Below are 10,134 nucleotides of genomic sequence, written 5' to 3'. Positions count from 1 at the left end.
TCTCTGTGCAGTAGACCCTCTGCAGGGAAGGGGCTCAGGCCGGTTCCGGGGCGGGGCTTTCCTGGGGCGGGGAAGGTGCCATGTAAACTCTCAAGAGGGCAGAGCTACAGCCATCAGTGCCAACATCTGAAACCAAAGCCAAGAAGGCAGCCCTCCGCCTCCCGCCTTTCTCTCCCTCCCCCTGCGGCATCCAGGAAGCGCAGTGAAGGGCCAGCCCTGACGCTCCTGCACTTCCTGTGCCGGTGTGCCGCTCTCGCTCTCAGGACACGTGCTCGGTCCATAACCCAGCCCCTGCCACCCAGCAGGGGACCCAGCTCTGGGGGAGGGAGGCAACTCACCTGGGAAACGTCAGAACCAGCCATGAGTGTCACTCCTATCCTCTCTAGTATGACATCTTTCAATGACACCTTTGAGCTATCAGCCCACTTTATAGATGAGGAAGGTAAGACTCAGGGCAAGCCAGCCACTTGCTGCCAGTCGAGGGGAGCAACTGCAGGCAGTCACCCCTCCACCCCATCACGGCACTCAGCATTTAGAGGTGGGAAGGGATAAGAATCTTAGGGGAGTGAAAAGCAAACCTAGGAAAATTAACCCAAAACACCAAAGATACAGAACATGGCATTCTATATGCTACCAGCTACATAACAAAGACAAAAGAACATACACCTGCGTGCATATGTATTCACAGAATGGCTCTGAAGGGACTCACAGGAGACCAGGAATAGCGGTGGTTTCTGGGGGCGGGGTATGGGGTGGCTGAGAAACGGCCTGAGAAGGAGGACTTAGTTTTTACTGCTTATCCTTTTGCACCTTTTGAATTTTGTACTGTGTCCATCTATTACATGAATTAACATAAATATTTAAAATAGTACCTGGCACATAGTAAGTGCTATATAAATATAAGCTATTATTATTATTTTGAAATCATATAAAATTATTTTGAGGGGGAGAGACCCTGGGAGGGAAGGGGGAGCAGAGCTGGGGCTGTAGGGGTGGCAGTGGGTTGGACCCAGTCTGGGTGGATGGGTTAGAGATGGCTGTGTAGCCAGGCTCTGTGAGGAGAGGCTATGGGGGGACAGGGTTCCTGGGGGCACCTGAGAGCAGGATGCAGGTCTCCCTTGAACAAACTGAGGACACACTCCCTGACAAGATCCCAGAGTTTCTAGAGCATTCCTGTGAAGCCAGAGGAAGACTTCAGGCGAGACCACGAGACGTGGTGCATTTGGTCTGTGCAGTGAGGGACTCTGAGAGGAGGGACAAAGTACTTCAGAGGGCACGGCAGGACTCGCCTTGGGCTCCTCGAGGACAGGTCCACATCCTCTGGGTCGGCTGATCTTCCAGAGGGCTGCAGATGGCCCTGTCACCTGGGCCATCAAGGCAGGGCCCAGGTCCAGGTACTGCTGTCTCTGACAAGCCTGTGGGGACAGCATCCTGCCCCAGCAGGGGTTGGAAGGAGTACAAACTTGGGCGTGCTTACATGTGAGTCTCTTTTGATCTTTGCTATTGTTCTCCTGGAGACTGGCCAACCTGGGGAGCACTTGACAGCTTAGGACAATGTCTGATAATTCTCCAGAATGTATCTGATCCAAGGAATGTGGGGAAGGGGGAAAGAAAACTGGTTTGCTCATTCCTTTTGGGTTTTCAGGGGAAGATGGTCAAGGAGAGGCAGCATCTGGCACTGGACAGGGGATGACAGATGGGGGAGCAGCTGGGACAATTTATATGGCGTGTTCCACTCCCTGGAATGCAGTTTCAGCAGGAATGCTCACTTCACACGTGTGCACACGCCAGGACAATTCCTGAACTGAAAGAACCAGCAGGTGTCCACAGCGCTCCAGGGACAGTGGAGACAGCCGTGTTCTGTAGAACGTCTTGGGTCCCCCCTCAGCCGGCATGTTGTGCTAGGAACACGGTATTTTATGACCATGGAAAAGGTCACCTCAGTCATAAAAACAGAAATGCAAACTAAAGTATCCTAAAATGCCCTGTTTCACTTATCAGACTGGCAAAAGATGAAAAGTTTGATCCCACACGATGCTGATTCAGATGTGGGGAAACAGGCTCCTCTTCCCTGGAGGGAAGCTAGCTATACCCCCCCGGGGGGCATTGGGCAATAGCTACCGAAATGTCACCTACATATTGTGGGCTAGGAATTCCTCTTCCAGGAAGCTGGCCTACAGATATCCCAGCAAAGTGGCATCATGTCACTGCAGGACTGTTTGTTGGAAATAGTTTCAATTTCTCTAAATAGAGAAATAGTAATAAATTAGAACAGGACACAGAAGGGAATGCTTTGCAGCCATAAACACAAATGAGGAAGCTCTTTATGACCCAGTATGGAATGCCCTCCAAGAGGTATTAAGTGGGAAAAAAAGCAAATGCAGAAGAGTCTATGCAGTATGCTATCATTTAAAGGAAAAAAAATGTGTGTGTCTGTATTTGCTTGATGTGCACAGAGATCTTAGTAGTTTGGGGACCTCGCACAAGTAACTTAACCTCTAAGTCTCTGTTTCCTCTTCTGTTAAGCAGTGAAAATAATAGTGCTATTAATAAATGAGATGAGGGGCCGGCCCAGTGGCGTAGTAGTTAAGTTCGCACGCTCCACTTCAACGGCCCGGGATTTGAGGGTTTGGATCCCAGGCGAAGATCTACACACCACTCATCAAGCCATGCTGTGGTGGCATCCCATATACAAAATTGAGGAAGATTGGCACAGATATTAGCTCAGGGCCAAATCTTCCTCACCAAAAACCATCAAAAATAAAAAAATAAATGAGATGATACACGTGTAAATGGGGATGATAATCAGACTGCCTTGTTGGGCCACTGTTACAATTAACAAACCTAATCCATGTGAAGTGCTTAGCACAGTGTCTGCCATGTGGCAAGTGCTCAGTAAATGGACTTGTTCTAAAATACATCCTGTTACTCATCCGTACCCCATCCCCTATAGCATCAAAACGCAAACTCCTTGGCGAGACCCGTGAGACCTGTGGGGTCCATCTTCAACCTTCATTTCCACACTCAGCCCTGTGCTTCCCTCAGATACTGTGATCTCTGTCCTCTCTGCCTGGAACGTCCGTCCTTCCTTTGGCACTGGTGAAGCTCAAGGGTCAGCTCAAATGTCATCAGCCCTGGGACGCTCTTCCTGAAGTCCCAGCCCGGAAGGAGTTCGTGCTCCCTCGTCTGTGACAGCAGAGCAGTGCACCTCCGAGGGGCACCATGACATGGTGATTGTGTCCTCGATTCCAGCTGAATCACACACACTGGCTTTTCACAGTGAAATGAATAGGAAAAGACACTCAAACCCACCTAAATAAAACCACAGCAAGACACCATTTCCCACCTATCAGACTGGCAAAGTTCAACAAGTTTCGAGACACCGAGGTGGCAAAAGTGTAAGGAACCAGGCCCCGAGGTGCGAGTGTGAATCGATAGATCTTGTGAGATGAACCAGGCGACATCCATCTGCATTTAGTGAACACAGCAAAATGGCGTGCGCACGAGGCTCCTCCCTGCATCACGCTTGAAACAGCAGAAGGCTAGGAACTACCTAAGTGTCCATCACCTGGGAACTGGTTAAATAAGTCATGGTAGAGCCATGCAATGGACCACGGGGTAGCCAGGAGACAGAATGAGGAAGCTTTTTATTACTGACGTGGAACCATCGCCAAAAGTTACACTGAGAAGTGGGGAAAAAACACGGATAGTTTATACAGTATCTACCAGTGTGTAAAAAGGGAAGAAGTTATATCCGAGCACTAGCCTTTGAGGCATAGACTGTTTCCAGAAGAATACATAAGATAATATAGATACCAACATACTGGCTAAGCCTCCGGGGAGGAATCTGGGAGTCTGGGATATAGGGGAGGAGGGAAATGCTTGGTTATCATTTATATCTTTTTCTATCTTTTAAATTTTAACTGTGTACATATATTATCTATTTGAAATTAAATAACTTTTTAGTAAAGAAGAAAAGCTCGTAATACAATGGAGATGACGGTAAGCCACTGGCTCCAAGAGGAGGAAAAATACCTTGACTGTGTGTCCAGGAGTGGGAGTGTCCACGGGGAATCTGCACCCTCAGGCCAGCTGCCCCCCACTTGCACCTGGGCACTGTCAGCTGATGTTCAGAGGGTTAAAAACTTGTTTCAGTACGAGCCTGAGTAAAACAGAAGAATGATAAACCCACCATCAGTGGTTGAAGAAAACTCAACGAATGCATAACAAAGTCCAAAAGAAATAAAAGTAGAATTTGGGGCCCAGGGCTCCTTCTCAGAACAGATGGCAAATAACTGACGAGGCTCAGGTCTTTCCTCTTGTACCCACAGAACTGCTTCCGAGCGCCTCTGAGGATCCTGGCCCTGCTATTTCAAAGTCTCCCAGATCACCAGGAACTCAGCTGGGTAAAGGAGCTTGGGGCAGGGCCCCTTCCAACCCTGGACCCCAGGGGACCTTGAGGGGAAGGCCCACCAGTTCAGATGACGCCTTTCCTGGGGCAACCCAGGTGTGGAGCCGGCAGACACGCTCCAGAACGCAACCTTCCTAGCTGGGGTACGATCTGAGGGCCAATGCTACAGAGGGGACCTCTGCCAGCTGGAGGCTGGTATCAGCTGACACCAAACTGGCCTCAAAAGAGAAGCCGTTCCAGGAGGGGCACAGGAGCCTCAGGGGCTGTGCTGGGGCCATTGGGGCCTCAGGCATGGCAGGTGCCTGGGCACCTGCCCTCCTGCCTTCCCTCAGGCCACCTCGGCCCTCCCCTCTCCCTTACTCACCTCTTCCAGAAGCTTCACTCGCTAACCCCACCCCATTCAGATCTCAGCACAGCCTTCAGCCCTTAAATCCTCCAGTCCAACCCTCTATTGACAGTTGTTCCTCTGTCTTGGTAAGTGGTGTTCAACAGGTTCCTGTGTTTATTTGTCTCCCTGACTACACTGCAAACACCCCGGGGGAGGGAGTTATACCAGTGTTTCTATTTCCTCCCTCACCCCTTGGGACAGGGCTTCGTCTGCAGGGAGCAGTCACTCTCGGCCTTGTTGGCTCTCTTGGAGCCAGGACTAACTTCCCCCAGTTATGGGGTGGTTGGCTGTCCCCCCGGTGGAATCGTGTCTGGTAAATGCCAAACTACTACGTGAAATTAACTGAAGACAAATAGTGTCTCTTGTGTCCCCTCCAGCCAGAATACCACCGGGCAGCCAGAAGGATCCTTTGACAAGATAACTCCTGTCGCTCCCTTGCTGCCCATATCACTGCGAATAACACCCGAAGCCCATCTCACTGCGAATAACACCCGAAGCCCTTACTCAGACCCAGGAGGCTTTGCAGGAGGCCCCTGCTCCTCCCTGATCCCCCTCCCACCACTCTCCAGGCACGTGGCCCCTTGCTGTGGAGAGGCACACACACTCCTGCCTCAGAGTCGCGTGCTTGCTTTTCTGTCCCTGGAATGCTCTGCCACACGGCTGGCCCCATCAGGACATTCAGGGCTCTGCTCCAAGACAGCTCTCCTTCCTCTCCCTTTCTAAAACAGCAACTTCCTCGGCACCTAGCTCCTTCCACCTGCCCCTCCAGATCACTCACTCTCCACCTTCTCCGCCCTGCACTGGGCCCTGGGAGGCTGGCCGGTACTGCCTGCATCAACAGGCCATGTGCCCTCTGGCTTCCGGCAGAGAACAGACAAGACACTGGAAGGTGGGAGGGAGGAGCGTGAGGGCGGAGTACTAACTCCTGGGCTGGCTCTCTCCCTGCAGGGTGGCTGCCTTCTCACTGGCCCCTCAGTGACCTAAGGGCTCAGCTCTTGGCAGAAGGCTCTCACGTGGGCCCCCTCCAGGTTCTGGGAACTGCTCCCTCTTCCTCACCCAGGTACCACACGACCTTCCCCTACACCTTGTCCACACCTTGAGAGGGAATCCCTTTACTAAACCTCCTCCAGTTATCCAACCCGAGTATGCTATTGCTTCCCTTTCAGGACCCCAATTCACCACCCGACATTACAAGTCTGGTGTCTGTGAGCCATCTGTCCCCCAACCGGACCACAGGGTCAGAGAAGGTAGCAACTTTGTTTTACTCTCCGCTGGATGCGACATCTGGCTCAGAGCCTACACATGGTAGCTCAGTAAATGCTGAATGAGTGACTGAAGAAGAGAGGGACCAATGTAATCTGGAGAAAGGATATGGAGGCTGGAAGGACGGGCAAGATTTTAGGAGGTGATGGGGAGGAAGAATACAAATGGAGGCACAAGGTGCAGCAGTGGTGAGAACGGCCTCTCCCCTCCAGACATGAAGACTCCTGCTTTGCTTTGGGTTTTTTCTTTGTGTGTCTTCCCTCTAGAATGCATTCCCTGGGGCAAGGGCCATGTCTGTCCTGTTCACTATGGTATCCTTGGAGCCTGGCACAGAGCCTGGCATGCACAGAAGACACTAGATCTGAATTTGTTGAATAAATGAAAGAAATATGAGTTATCCAAAAGCAACAATGAATTGGCAGAGGCCCTCGAAAGCCAGGGCAGGCAGTCTGGACTTGGAGTGAAGACCAGTAGGGAAGAACCGCCAGTCCTACGCAGGGAGGGAAAGGACAAGGCTGGGATGACAGGAAGACGGGCCTGGCAGGGGACACAGGCAGGGAAAGAGCAGGGAGGCTGCAGCATTAGACTGGCAAGGAAGGAAGAGGTGGCAGAATTTGGTGGCTGAGCGGATGCAGATGAAGAGGGAAGACGGCTCCAGAGCGTCTAGCCTGGGGGACTGGGAGGATGAGGTAATGCTGTAAAGCCAGTGGTCCTGGCCCAAGTACAGTACTCAAGAGCCAGCTGCTGTTGGTCTCACTGTTTCTAACTTCCGTCTGAAGTAGGAAAGCTGGGGAGCGGAAGTGGTTTGGGGGAGGGTGAGTCAAATCCAGTCTGACCCTGTTGCATTGAAAGCACCACCACAAAGCTCAATAGAGAACAAGCTGCAGACAGACGGATGCTGAGGACTCCCGGGAGATAACAGCTGGCCGTGGAGGAGCAGATGAGCCATGTCCTTGTGTAAGCAGAGGAGGGTTTGGGACCATCCACCACCGGGCGGGTCTGGGGGACAGCCAGTGAAGAAAAGGGACGCCAAGAGGTAGAATAACAAGGAAAGGAGGGCGGTGTCATGGAAGTGAAAGGAACAACTCTGAAGAAGGGGCAGCCAACAGGGTCGCACGTCAGAGGTGAAAGCTGGGTTGGACCTCACTGAGGGCCCCGTCCTAGGGGAGCACCTGACTGGTGGCCTCTGGGCCTGGGTGGGAGAGCCAAGGTGCCAGGTCAGGTGGGTTCAGTCTTAGGGAAGGGTTTGCTGTCTGTCCCACCAGGCATTCCCGGACACATGCTCTAACCCTGATTTGTGTCAGAGATTGCCAGTTGTCCCCCAAACTCCTTCTTTCCATGGTGACAAGGCTCCTCAATTCCTAGACACAGAGCCCCTCGGCTAAAACCCATACTTCCTCACTCTCCTTACAGCAAGTGGGGCCATGTGACTAGGAGGGACAGCTTCTGGGTCTTGAACCCTCCTTTGCACACACCTCCCCTCTCCCTCCTGCCCCCCCCCCCCCCCCCGCTGGAATGTGGACCCAGCAGATGGTGTAGCAGCCATCTTCCAGCACATGGACTTGAGCAGCACCCGAGGTCATGGAGGAACCATGAGACAGAAGGGCACTTGACACCGTCAGGCCACCAAGCCAGCCTGGACCACCTCCCCAGGCTTTCACAGAAGGCACACATTTCTGTCTTAAGCCACTATATTTTGGGGGCTTTTTGTTAGAGCAGCCTAACTTGTATTGGAACACACCAGTTAATCCAGGAGAAATACCAGCTTGGTTCAGACCAAAAGTTGTTTCAGCCCATCTCTGCCAGGAGCCCAAAGGGGCAGCGAGAGAGGCATTTCCCTTGACAAGATCCTCACTCTCTGTGCCAAGAAATCCTTAGTCTCCGTAATAATCTGTCACAGATCTGTTATTCATAAACCCATCAAAGTCCTAAAAACTTTTGTCCCCTCATCTACTTCATCAAAGAATGAGTAAGAGCAGTGATTGGCAGCCTCTGCCTGCCTCGCCATTACTCTCTCTGTAACTGGTTCCATTTCTAGCTCGATTCTCCTCCCAGCCACAGGCCAATGAGAGCGTGGGTATGTGGTGGGAGTCACCCTGCACACAGTGGTCTCAGTGCATTTGAGGAACAGAAGCACGTACAGTTGTGAGAAACTAGTGTGAAAGGTAAAAGCATGAACTGTGGAGCTGAATGCCTGGGTGCAGACGGCAGCTCTGCTGCTCAGCAGCCAAGTTAGTGACGTCCCGGGGCCTCCGTGTCCCCTACTGCAAATGCGGACAGTAAGAACATCCACTTTTGCGGCAATTGTGAGGATTAAATGAGTCAATACGTGTAAAACACTTAGAAGAGTGACTGGCAAGAATTAAGTTTTCAATTAGTTGTTATATATAATTTTAAAAGCAACAGAAAAGAAAACAGAAAGGTCTGGCAATGGAATAACATTGTCATTTATAAAGCACAGTTATAGACGTTCTCGTTAAATCCTCCTGACAAGGTATCATAAATATTCCATTTCACAGAAACTGGTTTGGAAGTTTAGTGATTTGCCCAAGATCTGACAGCTGGTAAGTTGTGGGGCCATAAATAGAAATGTCACCAAGCTTTGTTTTACTGAACCACATGGACTGTAAGTACAGCGACTTCAGGATTCCAGAAAAACAAGGTTCAAGAACACCAGTACCTTTTACTCGTTTCTCCCGAAAGCCAGGCCAGTTTGTTACTGGTTTCTCAGTTAACTCCACTGATCACCATTTATCTGCCTCCCTCGTGGTGGGAAGCAAAGGAAAGAGGCCTGCTGAGCATCGTCGCCCCCAGGCTAGAGCTGGGGCTGCTGACCAGGAGGTGGAGGGTGAGGAAGGGGCACGCTCTTCAATAAATACCAGAGGGACTGCTGTGCATGTAGGAGTCATGAAAACTGAGTGCAATGTGTGGATCTTATTTTCATCCTGATTCAAACAAGCCAATTACTAAAGACAAACAAATAAAAACATCTTTGAGAAAACTGGGAAGAAACTGAATATGGACTGGATATTAGGGGATATCATGAAATCACTGTTCCTTTGTTAAGTGTGATATTGACAATGGTGATTATGTAAAAAAAAAAGTCTGTTAACCCACACAAATATGCCCCACACACAAACTAGTTTTTGACAAAAGTACAACTGTAACTCAATGGAGAAAGGGTAGATTTTCAAGAAAGGTGCTGGATCAACTGGACATCCACGGGCAAAATAATGAACTCAACCTAAACCTCACACCTTACATAAAATTTTACTCAAAATAGATCAAGGACTAAAACGTAAAACATAAATCTATAAAAGTATTAGAAAAAATATAGAAAAAGATCTGCAGGATGCAGGGCTTGGTGAAGAGTTTTTAGACCTGACACTAAAAACACAATCCATAAAAGAAAAAATTCATAAATCGGACTTCATCAAAATTAAAAACTTTTGCCCTGCAAAAGATCCTGTGAAGAAGATGAGAAGACAAGCTACAGAGTAGGAGAAAGTATTTGCAAACCACACAGCTGACAAAGTTCTTGTACCTACAATATATAAAGGAATCTCAAACAAAGAAACAATCCAATTAGAAAATGTGCAAAAGACTCATATGGACATTTCACCGAAGAGGATATACAGGCAGCAAATAAGCACATGAAAAGATGTTCAGCATCTAGCCATTAGGAAAGTGCAAATTAAGATCACAATGAGATATTACCACACACATATCAGAATGGCTAAAATAAAAAAATAATGGTAACACCAAATATTGGTGAGGATGTAGAGAAACTGGATCACTCATACATTGCCAGAAGGAATGCACAATGGTACAGCCAATCTGGAAAAGTTTGTTTGTTTTAAAATTAAAACCTGTAGGGCCGGCTCCGTGGCTTAGCGGTTAAGTGCGCGCGCTCTGATGCTGGCGGCCCGGGTTCGGATCCTGGGCGCGCCCCGAGGCACCACTTCTCCGTCCAACGTGAGGCCGAGTCCCACGTACAGCAACTAGAAGGATGTGAACCTATGACATACAACTATCTACTGGGGCTTTGGGGGGAAAAACTGAATAAATAAAA

The sequence above is a fragment of the Ceratotherium simum genome, chromosome 13 (assembly GCF_057802395.1).
Source record: "Ceratotherium simum simum isolate JZ-2026a chromosome 13, ASM5780239v1, whole genome shotgun sequence".
In the NCBI taxonomy this organism is placed as follows: domain Eukaryota; kingdom Metazoa; phylum Chordata; class Mammalia; order Perissodactyla; family Rhinocerotidae; genus Ceratotherium; species Ceratotherium simum.
This window is presented reverse-complemented; position numbering follows the sequence as displayed.